The sequence below is a fragment of the Vulpes vulpes genome, unplaced genomic scaffold (assembly GCF_048418805.1).
Source record: "Vulpes vulpes isolate BD-2025 unplaced genomic scaffold, VulVul3 u000000715, whole genome shotgun sequence".
Classification (NCBI taxonomy): Eukaryota; Metazoa; Chordata; class Mammalia; order Carnivora; family Canidae; genus Vulpes; species Vulpes vulpes.
The window spans coordinates 106,086-122,893 of NW_027325805.1; the positions used below are offsets into that span (position 1 = coordinate 106,086).

The following is a 16,808-nucleotide window of genomic DNA, read 5'->3' on the forward strand; positions in this document are numbered from 1 at the left end:
TAGAAAGGGAGGTGGGCAGGGGATGGCAGTGACTCGGTGACAGGCATTTAGGGGGCACTTGATGGGATGAACACTGGGTGTTATTCTATATGTTGGCAAATTGAACACCAATAAAAAATAAATAAAAAACAAGCAAACAAACAAAAAATATAAAATAAATAAAAAACATAAAATATAAATGTAAAAAATGAAAATTACAATCTAAAAACAAAGAGTTGATAAAATAAGATACTAGTTGAAAAGGGAAAGAAGAAAAAAGAAATGGAAAATTTTAAATTGAAAGATACATGTATCATGAGAAAGAACCTCCACTTCTGTATGCTATTTTCCCCTATCCTGGATTTTTATGGTCTTGTAGAGTCTGTTAATTTGTTGTGCAGACTTCCAGTTTATCTTCTGGGAGAGGGGTCTTCTGTGCTGCTTCTCAAGTATCTTTGCCTTGGTAGAGTCACACTGCCCCTTGCCAGGGGACCAGGCTCACTGTAAGCTGGTCTTGAGTGTGGCTTTTATTTCCTGAAGGCTTTCTGCACTGAATCCAAACAAAAATGACAGAGTTCACATCCCCATCCCCAGAGCTGAAAGATCGCAGTCCCCTGTCTTCAGCAAACTCTCAGGGATACATGGTTCTTACTTTTGCATGTGCCACAGTACACAGACTCCTGCAGTGCATGCCCACACCAGTCCTCCCTGGGGGAAGTCGGAATGTCCCACCCCACTGCTCTCTGCACGACGCTGACACTGAGAGTGGCCACTGGAATGCCCCCATAGCTGCTCCATCCCTCCTAAGGGAAGGTGGAGGGCCTCCTGGTATTGTCTTTTACATGGTCCCTTGCCATGAGAGCTATTGGTCAGTTGCTCCTGGACATGCTCTGCCCCTACTATGGGATGGCCAAGGGTCCTTGCATTCCAGTCCTATGCAGATTCCCTAGGTGGAGGGTGGTTACTGAATCCAGCAGGTCTCCAGCTCAGTGTCTATGGTACCAAGTTGAGGGCTCCCTCTTGGGCTCACCAATCCCAACCAGTTTCTCCTTTCCAGTGCCTGGGAATTCCACCAGCTCAGGCACTCCCTTTAATTCTGAGACCCCACTGAGATGTCACTGTCCCACCTAGAATTCTCCCGTTTCACCACCTGAGCACCTTTTAGGCATGATGTCTCTCATTGGAGAGATTTCTAAGGGTTCTTCATTTTGTCCTCCAGGGGAATACCACTTTCCAGTAGTCAGTTTACAGAGGCTCCCTGCCCCTGCCATTTTTCTTCTGATATCTCCCCTCAGATTCACTTCTCCACACTTCATACCTTGCAAAAAGTGGTCACTTTTTTATTTGTACAGTTCCAGATATTCTTTTCTTATACCACAGGTTGAATTCATGGGTGCTCAGAATGCTTTGATAGTTATCTAAGTAAATTCAAGGGACGGGATAAAGCGAGGTCCTCCACTCTTCTGCTGTTTAGCCTCTCCTCCTGATACAGCGTATATAATTCTCTCTCTCTTGTTTTTTTTTATTTTGATGCTTTAAATGTTTTCCTTTGCATTGTTTTCCAGCTCACTGATTCGTTCTGTTTCATCCATTCTGCTGCTGAAACTTTCTAGTGTATTTTTCAGTTCAGTTATAACTTCTGTTTAGAATTTTATTATATTTTCTACATTACTGTCTAAGTTCTTCCTGGGGGCAAGATGGCAGAAAAGTAGGGTCCCCAAGTCACCTGTACCCATCAACCTACCTAGATAACTTTCAAATCATCCTGAAAACCTAAAAATTCAACCTGAGATTTAAAGAGACAACAGCTGGAATGCTAAAGTGAGAAGAGTTCATGCTTCTACCAAGGTAGGAAGATGGGAAAAAAGAAATAAAAAAGCATCCAATGGGGAGGGGCCCCCACGAGGAGCAGGGCTAAGGCCGGGCAGCCAGAGCCCCCAGGACAGGAAAGTCCAGTCCCAGAGAAGCAGGAACTTTATCAATCTTCCCCGACAGAAAGGCACTCACAGGGAACTCAGGCAGGATCTCAGGAGGGGTAGTGATGCCCTCAGGCTCCCAGGGTCACTAACAGAGGAGATGTGCCCCCAGGAAGAGCGTGCGGCACACTGTGGGCCGAGCTCCCTAAAGGGCTGGAACGTGCGCCCACTGGGCCAGGGAGCAGCTCAGGCGGCGACTCAGGTGGTGGCTCTGCACAGAGGGGACTGCCCTGTCCCGGGACTGCAATTCCAGTGGCACAGGCCCCAGAGCCGAAGGCACCGGGGGACAGAGCCCAAGTTCCAGCACTCCCCCCGGGACAGGCGGAGGCCGCAAGAACACAGGGTAGCAAGACGCTCCTGCCAGCGGGTGCCCCCAAGCTGTGCAGATCAGATTCCCCCTCCCCCAGAGCATCCAGGTCCCTGCGGACTGGGAGCTGGGGTAGTTACTGCTGGAGCTGACTCTAGGGCTGGAGAGCTGGCCGCGGCCACTGTTGTTATTCCTCCTGGTGTCACCTTGTACCAGGGTTTGAGCCGACCGCCAGGGAGCAGGGGCCTCACAGGAAAAATGGCTCCCACTGAAAGGTGCACTTGGCATGGGGCAGGGCAGCTCCACCAGATGCAAACACATGAGAATCAAAAGCAGGCCCCTCACCCAGAAAACCAGCTGGAAGGGCAGGGTAACAGCAAGTTCTTGACCAAGCAGTGCTGGAAAGTTCCCGGGGAAGTCTAGGGACTTACAGTATATAGAATCAGAGGATACCCCTCAGTGTTTATTTGTTTTTTATTTGTTTCGCCCCCTTTTTTTCTTTTTCTCTTTTTCTCATTTATCCAGTACAACGTATTTTCAGCCACTCTGCACTGAGCAAAATGACTAGAAGGAAGAACTCACCACAAAAGAAATTATCAGAAACAGTCCTCTCACCCATAGAGTGACAGAATTCGGATTACAATTTAGTGTCAGAAACCTAGTTCAGAAGCACAATTATAAAGCTACTGGTGGCTCTGGAAAAAAAGCATAAAGGATTCAAGAGATTTCATGATTGCAGAATTTAGATCTAATCAGGCCGAAATTAAAAATCAATTAAATGAGATGCAATCCAAACTGGAGGTCCTAACAACAAGGGTTAACGAAATAAAAGAACAAGTGAGTGACATAGAAAACAAGCTGATGGCAAGGAAGGAAGCTGAGGAAAAAAGAGAAAAGCAAAAGATCATGAGGAAAGGTTAAGGGAAATAAATGACAGCCTCAGAATGAAAAATCTACATTTAATTGGGGTTCCCGAGGGCGCCAAAAGGGACAGAGGACCAGAAAGTGTATTTGAACAAATCATAGCTGAGAAGTTCCCTAACTTGGGAAGAGAAACAGGCATTCAGATCCAGGAGATACAGAAATCCCCCCCTAAAATCAATAAAAACCGCTCAACACCTCGACATTTAATAGTGAAACTTGCAAACACCAAAGATGAAGAGAAGATCCTTAAGCAGCAAGAGACAAGAGATCCTTAAGTTTTATGGGGAGAAGTATTAGGTTAAGAGCAGACCTCTCCACAGAGACCTGGCAGGCCAGAAAGGGCTGGCAGGATATACTCAGGGTCCTAAATGAGAAGAACATGTAGCCGAGAATACTTTATCCAGCAAGGCTCTCATTCAGAACAGAAGGAGAGATAAAGAGCTTCCAAGATAGGCAGGAACTGAAAGAATATGTGACCTCCAAACCAGCTCTTCAAGAAATGTTAAGGGGGACTCTGTAAAAGAAAGGGGAAGTCCAAGGAAACAATCCACGAAAACGGGACTGAAAGGTATTATGATGACACAAAATTCGTATCTTTCAATAATAACTCTGCACATGAATGAGTTTAATGATCCTATCAAAATGTGCAGGGTTTCATACTGGATAAAAAAGCAAGGCCCATCTATTTGCTGTCTATAAGAGACTCATTTAGACAGAACGACACCTACAGCCTAAAAATAAAATGGAAAAAATTTACCATTCAAATGGTCCTCAGAAGAAAGCAGGGGTAGCTATTCTTATATCAGCTAAATTAAAGTTTATCCCAAAGACTGTAGTAAGAGATGAAGAGAGACACTATATCATACTTAAAGGATCTACCCAACAAGAGGACCTAACAACCATGAATATTTATGCCCTGAATGCTGGAGCTGCCAAGTAAATCAATCAATTAATAACCAAAGTTAAGATATACTTATATAATAATAAGCTTACACTTGGAGACTTGAACACAGTGCTTTCTACAACCGATAGATCTTCTAAGCACAACATCTCCAAAGAAACAAGAACTTTAAATGATAAACTGGACCAAACATTATATGTTCTCATTCATTTGGGGAATATAAATAATAGTGAAAAGGAATATAAGGTAAGAGAGAGGAAATGTGTGGGAAATGTCAGAAAGGGAGACAGAACATAAAGACTCCTAACTCTGGGAAATGAACTAGGGGTGGTGGAAGAGGAGGAGGGCGGGGGTGGGAGTGAATGGGTGACAGGCACTGAGGGAGGCACTTGATGGGATGAGAACTGGGTGTTATTCTGTATGTTGGCAAATGGAACACCAATAAAAAATAAATTTATTATAAAAAAAAGAAAAAAATAAACTGGACCAGATGGATTTCACAGATATTTACAGAACTTTAGATCCAAGCCCAACTGAAAATACATTCTTCTCAAATGCCCATGGAACTTTCTCCAGAATAGACCACATATTGGGTTACAAATCAAGTCTTAACTGATACCAAAAGATTGGGATCATCCCCTGCATATTTTCAGTCCATAATGCTTTGAAACTAGAACTAAACCACAAGAAGTTAGGAAGGATTTCAAACACGTGGAGGTTAAAGACCATCCTGCTGAAAGATGAATGGGTCAACCAGGAAATTAGAGTAGAATTAAAAAGTTTCATGGAAAATAATGAGAATGAAGATACAATGCTAAAAATCTTTGGGATACAGCAAAAGCAGTCCTGAGGGGGAAATACATCGCATACAAGCATCAATCCAAAAACTAGAAAGAACTCAAATAGAAAAGCTAAATTTACAGTTAAAGGAGCTGGGGAAGGAACAGCAAATAAAACCTTCACCCAGCGGAAGAAGAGAATTAATAAATATTGGAGCAGAACCCAATGAAATAGAGACCAGAACTGTGGAACAGATCAACAAAACAAGGAGTTTGTTCTTTGAAAGAATTAATAAGATAGATAAATCATTAGCTAGCCTTATTATAAAGAAGAGAGAAAAGACTCAAATTAATAAAATCATGAATGTGAAAGGAGAGATCACCACCAATACCAAGGAAATACAAACGATTTTAAAAACTTATTATGAGCAGAAATATGCCAATAAATTAGGCAATCTAGAAGAAATGGACACATTTCTGGAAAACCACAAACTACCAAAACTGCAACAAGAAGAAATAGAAAACCTGAACAGGCTAATAACCAGGGAGGAAATTGAAGCAGTCATCAAAAACCTCCCAAGAAACAAAAGTCCAGGGCCAAATGGCTTCCCAGGAGAATGTTATCAAACGTTTAAGGAAGAAACAATACCTATTCTACTAAAGCTGTTCCAAAATATAGAAAGAGATGGATACTTCCAAACTTGTTCTATGAGGACAGCATCACCTTAATTCCAAAACTGGACAAAGATCCCACCCAAAAGAAGATTATAGACCAATATCTCTGTTGAACACAGATGCAAAAATTCTCAACAAGATACTAGCCAATAGGATCGAACACTGCATTAAGAAGATTGTTCACCATGACCAAGTGGGATTTATCCCCAGGATGACAAGGCTGGTCCAACACTCATAAAGCAATCAACATGGTAGATCACATCAACAAGAGAAAAAACAAGAACAATATGATTTTCTCAAGAGATGCAGAGAAAGCATTTGATGAAATATAGCATCCATTCCTGATCAAAACTCTTCAGAGTGTAGGGATAGAGGGAACATTCCTCAGCATCTTAAAAGCCATGTATGAAAAGCCCACAGCAAATATCATTCTCAATGAGGAAACACTGGGAACCTTTCCCCTAAGATCAGGAACAAGACAGGGATGTCCACTCTCACCACTGCTATTCAACATAGTACAAGATGTCCTCGCCTAGGCAATCAGGCAACAAAAAAAAAAAAATAAAAGGCATTCAAGTTGGCAAAGAAGAACCAAACTCTCCCTCATCACAGATGACATGATACTGTATGTAGAAAACCCAAAAGGCTCCACCCCAAGATTGCTAGAACTCATACAGCATTTCGGCAGTGTGGCAGGATCCAAAATCAATGCCCAGAAGTCAGTGGGATTTCTATACACTAACAATGAGACTGAAGAAAGAGAAATTAAGGAGTCAATCCCTTTTACAATTGCACCCAAAAGCATAAGGTACCTAGGAATAAACCTAACCAAAGAGGTAAAAGATTCTATACCCTAAAAACTATAGAACACTTCTGAAAGAAATTGAGGAAGACACAAAGAGATGGAAAAATATTCCATGCTCATGGATTGGAAGAATTAATATTGTGAAAATGTCAATGTTACCCAGGGCAATTTGCACATTTAATGCAATCCCTATCAAAATACCATGGACTTTCTTCAAAGTTGAAACAAATTATCTTAAGATTTGCGTGGAATCAGAAAAGACCCCGAATAGCGTGGGGAATATTAAAAAAGAAAACCATAGCCGGGGGCATCACAATGCCAGATTTCAGGTTTTACTACAAAGCTGTGATCATCAAGACGGTGTGGTACTGGCACAAAACAGACACATAGATTAATGGAACAGAATAGAGAATCCAGAAGTGGATCCTCAACTTTTGGTCAACTAATAGTATTCAACAAAGCAGGAAAGATTATCTACTGGAAAAAGGACAGTCTCTTCATTAAATGATGCTGGGAAAATTGAACATCCACATGCAGAAGAATGAAACTAGACCACTCTCTTACACCATACACTTAGATAAACTCAAAATGGATGAAAGATCTAAATGTGAGACAAGATTCCATCAAAATCCTAGAGGAGAACACAGGCAACACCCTTTTTGAACTTGGCCACAAGTTTCAAGATACATCCATGAAGGCAAGAGAAACAAAGCAAAAATGAATTATTGGGACTTCATCAAGATAAAATCTGCACAGCAAAAGAAAGAGTCAACAAAACTAAAAGACAACCTACAGAATGGGAGAAGATATTTCCAAATGACGTATCAGATAAAGGGCTAGTATCCAAGATCTATAAAGAACTTATTAAACTCAACACCCAAGAAACAAACAATCCAGTCATGAAATGGTCAAAAGCATGAACAGAATTCTCACAGAGAAAGACATACACATGCCCAACACGCACATGAGAAAATGCTCCGCATAATTTGCCATCAGAGAAATACAAATCAAAATGACAATGAGATCCCACCTCACACCAGTGGGAATGGGGAAAATTAACAAGACAGGAAACCACAAATGTTGGAGAGGATGTGGAGAAAGGGGAACCCTCCTGCACTGTTGGTGGGAATGTGAACTGGTGCAGCCACTCTGGAAAACTGTGTGGAGGTTCCTCAAAGAGTTAAAAATAGACCTGCCCTACGACCCAGCAATTGCACTGCTGGGGATTTACCCCAAAGATGCAGATGCCGTGAAACGTCAGGACACCTGCACCCCAATGTTTATAGCAGCAATGTCCACAATAGCCAAACTGTAGAAAGAGCCTCGGTGTTCATGGAAAGATGAATGGATAAAGAAGATGCGGTTTATGTATACAATGGAATATTCCTCAGCCATTAGAAACGACAAATACCCACCTTCGCTTCGACATGAATGGAACTGGAGGGTATTATGTTGAGTGAAACAATTCAATCAGCGAACGACAAACAGTATCTGGCCTCATTCATTTGGGGAGTATAAAAAGTAATGAAAGGGAATGAAGGGAAAGGAGTGAAAATATTAGTGAGGGTGACAAATCTTTGAGAGGCACCTAATTCTGAGAAACTAACTATGGGTAGTGGAAAGGGAGATGGGTGTGGGGTTGGGGTGACTTAGTGATGGGCACTGAGGTGGGCTTTTGGCTAGATGATCACTGGATATTATGCTATATGTTGTCGAATTGAACTCCAATAAAGAAATAGAAAAAATAAAACAATGTTTTTGGCTAGAGCTTCATGTTTCATATATATATATATATATATATATATATATATATATATATATATATATATATATATGTTCCTCCTGTATTCACCCATTCTTCCCCTGAGATTGGTTAGCATCTTTAGGGCTATTAGTCTGAACTCTTTATCAAGTAGGTTGCTTAACTCTGTTTCATTAAGGTCTTTTCTGGGATTTCCTGTGTTCTTTGGTTTAGGACATATTCCTCTGTCTCCTCGTTTTGTTTCTCACTCTTGGCTGGTCTGTATATATTAGGTGAAGTCACTACCTTTTTAGTTTTGAAAGAATTGTTTTGTGTACAGGTTTTTCTACATGGGCTAGAGTGCAATATCCCCTGATCACTGGAGCCAGGCACTCTGTGTGGGCTTTGTATGCTTGCCTGCTATGATGGGGCCACACTTGCACAGGGAAGTCAGGGCTTGGGACACCTGTCTGGCCATTTTCATACTTGGCTACTGCACAGGTAGAGCAGGATTTAGATCATCACCTTGTCTGCTGCATGGCTTGGGAAGGGTTCAGGGCACTCTCCTAGCCCTTCTGTTTACATATCAAATGCTGAACAATGGGGCGGGACTCCAAATGCATACCCATCCTGGTTGCAGATAGCTCTCTGTGCTGAGTGGATGAAATTTGTCCTCCAATGCTATCAGGCTAAAAGGGAAGGCACCAAAAAAAAAAAAAAATGTCACCTGCGGGGTGCTCTTTCCATAGCAAGTTAGAATGAGGTTGCAAAAATAGCATCAACCAGTGCTTCCATTCCTGGATAACGTCCCTTCAGGTTCCTGCCTCTCTAGCAGCTGCTTTAAAATTAGTAATTGGTCCCCCTTGCTTATGAACTAGGGATTGCTTTTGCTTGGATTACAGGGTGAGTGGGTTTGCATACAAGCCCTTTAATATTGGATATCCATTCTTTATTGTTCTATAGTTCTCCTGGTTTTCATCACCATAGATTTCTAAAAGTGGACATTTTGTCATCTTGTATTTCCAGTGTTGGACTCTAGGGTCTGGGTGCCTGATATGGGGTACAATCCCTTCACCCCTTGAGGGAGAGTTCTCTATTTTTCCCCAAAATTTGGGATTACTGCATCTGGGGTATAGTTTTCGCAAGTCTGTTGCTGTCTCTCTTCTATCCTTCTGGATGCCTCTCTTTTGTCTTTTGTTGTGAAGGCAGTGTATCTAATTCTCAGACCTTTCTCAAATCTATTTGAGCTATCTCAAAGCTCAGACCTTTCTCTCTGAGCTATTCCATACATATCTGTAAATTTGTTATGTCTGTGGGAGGAGGTGTATTAAGGTCTTCCTGTGCCAACATTTTCTCTCTTTTTTATTTATCTATTTATTTTTTTTAATTGGAGTTCAATTTGCCAACATATAGCATAACGCCCAGTGCGCTCATCCCATCAAGTGCGCCCCTAAGTGCCCGTCACCCAGTCACCCCCACCCCCTGCCCACCTCCCTTTCTACCACCCCTTGTTCATTTCCCAGAGTTAGGAGTCTCTCATGTTCTGTCTCCCTTTCTGATATTTCCCACTCATTTTTTCTCCTTTCCCCTTTATTCCCTTTCACTATTTTTTATATTCCCCAAATGAATGAGGCCATATAATGTTTGTCCCTCTCCGATTGACTTATTTCACTCAGCATAATACCCTCCAGTTCCATCCACGTTGAAGCAAATGGTGGGTATTTGTTGTTTCTAATGGCTGAGGAATATTCCATTGTATACATAGACCACATCTTCTTTATCCATTCATCTTTCGATGGACACCGAGGCTCCTTCCACAGTTTTGTGCCAACATATACTTGTGTGTGTGTGTGTGTGTGTGCCAACATTTTCAACACATTTCTTCTTTAGTTTTGATAGTTTTCACTGATAGATTATTCTTGGTTAATAGTGGGTATTTTTTTTTCTTTTTTTTTTTAAGTACTTTGAATAAATACGCTTGCTCCCTTTGTGCCTGAAAAGCTAATGATGTTAAATCTAATGAATATTCTTATAGAAGATCCATTGTATTTAATGAATTGCTTTTCTCTTTCCTTTTTGAAGATTTCTTTCTTTGTTTTTATTTTGGACAATTTGATTATAATGTGTTTCAATGTAGCTTTGTTCAGATTTACTTCAGTTGGAGTTCTTTAATTTTTTTTTATTTGTATGTCCATTACTTTGCTCAGATTTTGGAAATTTTCGGCCACTACTTTGTCAAATAAGCTAATCCCCTTTCTAGGATCCCACAGGCATATATTAGTTCACTTAACTGGTGTTCGCTAAGGTCCTTAGGCTTTTTAAAATTCTCTTAATTTTTTGGTCTTTTGCACCTTTGGTTTCATAATTTCAAATGATGTATCTTCTAGTTCACAGACTTTCTCTTACCTTTCAGGTCTGTTGTTAAACCCTCTATTTAATTTTTCACTTTAGTTACCATATGCATACATATATACATATACATATAGAAAGAGAGAGGGTGGTTTTATTATTTTGGAGACAGAGAGAGAGAGAGAGAATGCAAGCAGGGTGTGGGGGAGCAGAGGAAGAGAGAGAGAAAATCTTAAGCAGGCATCATGTCCAGTGCAGAGGCCAACATAAGACTCAGTATCACAACCCTGAGATCATGACCTGAGCCAAAATCAAGAGTTGGACACTTACCCATCTGAGCCACCCAAGTGACCCCAAGTTATTATATTTTTCAGTTCCAGAATTTGTTTGGTTGTTTTCTAAAAGTTCCTTTCTCTTTGTCAATATGCTCATTTTGTTCATGTATCATTTTCCTGATTTCACTTGATTGTGTATCTACATTTTCTTTTAGTTCATTGAGCATCTTTATGACAGCTATTAAAGATTCTCTATCAGGCAATTCAAAGATAACGCTTTCCTTTAGGGTTAGTTCTAGGGTTTTATGTTGGTCTTTTAATTGGGTCATGTTTCCCTGTTTCTTTGTATAGCTTCTTTTTTTTTTTGGCTGGAATTTGGGCAGTTGAAAAAACAAGCATCATCTCATTCTATGCGACTGGCTTTTTTCAGGAGATCTCCACCAATCAACCTCATGGGAGGTTTTAGGGCTTCTCAAAAATGTTGTGATATCTTCCTCCCCCTGGCGTTGGTATTTAGAACTGCCTGTTTGCCTTTGGTTTGGGCGGCTTTCAGACTGGCTTCCCATTAGGGCTCTTTTATCAGCTTAAATGTAATTTTCGCTGTATTTGATTTGTTTTTGAATTTTATCTTAATGCATATGGATCCATATATTGAATTTTATTACAGTTTACTAAAATTTTATTTAAAATTTACTAAACAATTGGAAAAAACAGGATCTTTTTATTCTATTTTCCCACTTTTACTTTGTCAAGTCATGTGATTTGTCTATTTGTCTATTGTGGTTTTGAACAGGATTAGGGTTTTTATCCATTAATTATATTTTTCTGGGTTGTTTTTCAACTTTTACATAGATTTTTAGGCTTTTTCTTTTCAGTTTTCTCCTCTTTCATTATCATCAGGTATTATTATTATCAGGTATTTGGGGAACCAAATACCTGTCACATTGACAGCTTCAAACTCTAAGGTGTCTCTTTATTCAGAGACATTCATTTCCTTTTTTGTTTGATTAATTAGAATGTTTTTTGTGTTTTGTTATTAGAAAATAATTTCACCAATCATTTCTGATAGATTCTTTACTAATTTTAGAAATTCGTTTTATTTCTGTTTTATTTTTATCAAGAATGGAGTTCAGCTTTATCTGTTGCCATTATCAAGCATTCTTATGTTTCTATTTTTAAAAAAATATTTATTTTAGAGAGAGAGAGATAGTGAGTGATGGAGGGGGTAGTAACAGAGGTACAGGGAGAGGGAGAGAATCTCCAGCAGCCTCTGTGCTGAGCACACAGCCTGATTCAGGGCTTGATGAAAGTATTCTTTTTCCAGATTCAAAGCCAAGTTTTTTTTTTTCCTGAGAGCTTATAAACAAATATTACTTTAAAAATGTAATAGAACTCTTCAAGTAGTTTGTTAGTTCCCCATGTGTAAGGCTCTATGTAGCAGCTGGGGGCCCTAGGTCAGGGAAAATTCCAATAAACGAATGTGATTATACTTTCCTTCAATGAAACTTCAAGTGATGAACTGTCTCTCATGTTACTTTCTGTTACTTGTAGCAAGTAGAAGACAAGGAAATTTAATTCCTGCTTGAGACTGCAAAATTTGAGGAACAGTTTTTGTGAGCACAGCCAACTTTGACATATCTTTATTAATGATACATATTTGTCTACTAATATTTCTTATCAATTGTGATCTTAATGAAGAACATCATATAAGCATTGAGTGTGTTGTGAATGACAATATTAGATTGATCTGAAGGGCAAAGTTATTGTAACACTTGGTTCCTTAAACTTCTTGGGAAAATATGGCAGATTGTGAATAAATCTATTACATTCAGACATTATTAACATTACCAACTTTTCTAACATGCTGTCTTTTACTTATTGTTTTATAGGATATCTTTGTATAATGGATGCTATTTATTTGAAATTATTTTGGCATTTCTTTTCCCATAATTCATGACATTTTTTGTTTTCCAGTAGTTTTAAAAATTCAATTAAAATTGTTAATCCCTTTAAGATTTGCCTTTTCTATGTGTTGTTTAATGAAGTTTTCTAATCAGTAGCACAGTATTCTCCTATAAAGATTTCTGTATTTTTTCTATTCAAATTCTGCTACTCACATTCTAATCTTTTTCAATCTTCAAAATATTTCTTATATGTCAAAGATGAGGATTTTTTATGAATGGCTTTTAAAAATGTATTTCCTTTTGAAGAAAGACAGTATTCCACACATCAGATTTTCAAATTGAAAATATTTATAAAAGCCCATTCTCTCTCTTTCCATGTAACATGTATGTGTATATATGTAACATGTATGTGTATATATGTGTGCATGTATAAAATAGGTTTTAAGAGGAACCTAGGAAACATACCCATTTTCCTGGGCTGTGAATAAATTATAGATAGGGAAAGAATTACAAAATATTCACACATGCACACAGACACACATGCGTGCATATACTCTGAATAGAAAGAAACCAAATGAAACAAAGAGAAATAGGTAGACGCTAAGATATTGAGAGACATTTCCACACACATATAGAAATAGTAGAATAAATGAAGAAAAACATGAAGAGGGAAAACTCAAAGTTGATGGCAAATGTTATAGGAGATTATTGAGGGCTTAAGTGGGCTACAACTGTGTAATACCATGCCACACACTGAATCTACAGCTTCAATCTGGGTTTTTATCTGTGATTAATTTGGAATTTAGATGAAATTACTGGCTTAGAAAAGTTGTTCCTAAGTATGAATCCATTACTTTTCAAAATTTGAAGTTTATTTTTAAGAATAATCTTTAAGAAGATATATGATTCCATTAATTTAAAGAGTATATGCAACTGATAGGTTATTGAACACTGCATTTGAAACAAATGATGTACTCTATATGTTGGTTAATTGAATGTAAATGAAATTTTTTAAAAAGAAACAATAAAGAGTATGAATATAGGTGAATTCATAACTAAGATCTTAGTACTACAGCTTAATTTATTTTTCTCCTTTATTTGCTCTTCATTTCCAAATCGTCTTTTATAGGTTATTTCTTCTGACTTTATTGACAAATAAAAGTTGCATATATTTAATTGCATATATTTAAGGGTACAATGATATGATTTGATATACATTGTAAAATGATGGCCAGGGATCCCTGGGTGGCGCAGCGGTTTGGCGCCTGCCTTTGGCCCAGGGCGCGATCCTGGAGACCTGGGATCGAATCCCACATCAGGCTCCCGGTGCATGGAGCCTGCTTCTCCCTCCGCCTGTGTCTCTGCCCCTCTCTCTCTCTCTCTCTGTGACTATCATAAAAAAATAAATTTAAAAAAAAATGATGGCCATAGTCAAACTAATTAACATGTCCATCACCTCCCATAGTTACCTTTCTCTTGTTTCAGTTATAAGATGAATAAATTCCGTAGATCTAATGTACAGCATGGTGGCAATAGTTAATAATAAAGATTTGAACACTTGATACATGGCTGTATTCTCACCACATTTTATTATTAAGTTTAACATGCAGGTATCTATGCTCTGTGATACCAAACCAGAAGTAAAACAAAACAAAAAAAATAATCTTTCATTTATAGACTGACATAATTCTAGCAAAGTAAGTCTTCATCATTCTGTAATGTGTGAGTGTTGAAAATGATTTAATTTTCTGCAAAAGGTAAGATTTACCTGGAACAGTGGCTTTCAAACTTGTTGATTTCAGGACCCCTCCATAATCTTAAAATTTATCAAGGACCCCAAGGTGGTTTTGTTTATATGAGTTCTTGCTATTCATCTTTATCCATTAGGAATTAAAACAAAAAAGGATGTTTATACTCAAATTCGTTTTAAAGTGGCAATAAGCTAATCACCTTGCCATAAATGTCTATTTAGAAATAACTATTTCTGTCAAAGTAACAAAAATTAATGAAAAGAGTTATGTTTTTAAATATCTCTAATAAATCTCTTTAATATTTACTTTGAGAGAAAGCAGTAGGATGTTGTCTGGTTTGAATCACCAAACTTTTGTTGTGAGATCACCCATTATGCAGCTTGGAAAACTCTTTTCAGTAATGAAGAAAAAGCTAGAGTGAATAAAGCAAATAATATCTTATCATTATTATGAAAATAGTTTTGACCTTAATGCCCTGAAAATCTTCAGAGACCATCAGGAATCCCTGACTGCACTATGAGAACCAGTATCTTCTAGAATATCATCACCTTTGAGTTTTTGTCCTTTTCCACATAAAACGCTGGAGAGTTAAAGACCTAACCTCCATACCAGTCATGTGGTATTGGAGGGCCTCATTGAATCCTATCCTTTCTCTCTCATATTTTAATTAATGGTGATAACTCTAAGTGTTAACCAACTTAGAGAAAGTATCCTCACTCAGTATTTGCCATTAGAGCTGAAGTTTTAAAAATGGAATTTCCTCCCTATAGGATGATGAATAGAAAACATACCCATTTTCCTGGGCTGTCTTTGTTGGTACAGAGTCAATGATCTTTGACTTTCTGAGCAGCATCCCAAGTACTGAAATGCAGTGAACATTTTAAAAAATTATACACATGTAGTATTTTTAGAAGTGTATTTTTACTGAAGGGATGAGTTGAAATTTAAAATCTTCTAATAATTTCTCAGTTTTGTATTGACTTATAATCTGTTCTAAAATACATATATATAGGAATATGGCCCACCACCAAACATTAAACGACAATTAATTATGTTGCACATAGTACTTAATCAACTGGATATTGTCTTCAAATGAGCTTGGCATTTTTCTCTCACAAATAGAGTAAATATGGAAGCTTATTATCTTAACATCTTTGTATGTCAGAAACACTGAGTTATCTCTTAGCTGTATTCAGTCACCCTGTATTCATTCACTGCTTGATCTTTGTACAGAACTGTAGATCTACACTGGAGATCTTCGTACAGACTTGCTTATTGCCAATACAAACTAAATGTGATTGTAAACCTCAGGATGGCAGGCAAGTATCTGTTCACTTTGTGTTTGTTATATCTAGAATAGGACTATGAATGACTATAAATGATGAAAATATTTCTGCATGAGTTATGATATTTCCTGACATGCAGAGTGATGTACTCATAATGAATACATTTGCCTTAATGAGGAATACTTAAAGGCCATTTATCATATGGAAACTTGTTTCTGCAGTGTTACAAGCAAATGAATATTTGAACACAAAAAAATTATTCTAGCTCTGTGAGTGAATTCATCCTTTTGGGCTTCCTTATACCTGGGAAATTCAGATTGTCCTTTTTTCAATCTTCTGTGGGACTTGCATTCTGACACTGACTGGTAATCTGTGTAGTATCTGTGCTGTGAGGTAGGACCATCACCTAAAAACTCCAATGTACATCCTGCTGGCTGATTTCTCCTTCCTAGAGATCCGCTTTATCACCTCCACTGTCCCCCAAATGCTAGCCAACTTTCTCTCTGAGACCAGCACCATCTGCTTTTATGGCTGCTTCTTCCAGTTCTACTTCTTCTCCAAAGGCACTGCTGAGACCTTCTTCTTGCTTGCCATGGCCTTTGACAGGTTCCATTGCAGGCCCCTGCACTACCCCACTGTCATGACTGCTCAGTGCTACATCAGAATAGGACCCAGTGCTGGGTGTGTGGCTTCTCCTGTCTTTTCTCCGAGTTTACCTCATCTTCCGACTTCCTTTTTATGGCCCCAATACAATTGATCATTTTTTATGTGACCAAGGACCCCTTATGAAGCTGTCCTGTGTGCCAGGTCCTGCTACTGAGATCATCTGTGCTGTCTATAACTCAGTCCACATTTTCTCCACCTTCTTTTTTATTACCATCTCATACATTCTGGTGATTAAAGCTGTGCTCATGGTCCCTTCAGGAGATGGCAGGCACAAGGCCTTCTTCACATGTGGCTCCCATATGGCTGTGTTGTCCCTGTTCTGTGGCTCTGTCATCGCTGCATATGTAAGCCCTAGAGCAGACAATCCAGCATGGATTCAGAAAATTGTGCCTTTGTTCTATTCTACATTAACTCCGTTTTTCAACCCCTTGATCTATAGTTTCTGAAATAAGGAAGATTATCCAGGACTGTCAGATTTAGAGGCATGAAA

The 16,808-nt window shown here is 38.7% G+C and overlaps 1 pseudogene; it reads left to right on the forward strand.

Moving 5' to 3' along the window:
• The first annotated feature begins 545 nt into the window (after positions 1–545).
• Positions 546–16,806, forward strand: LOC140597487 (olfactory receptor 11H6-like; annotated as a pseudogene).
• The last annotated feature ends 2 nt before the right edge of the window (positions 16,807–16,808 follow it).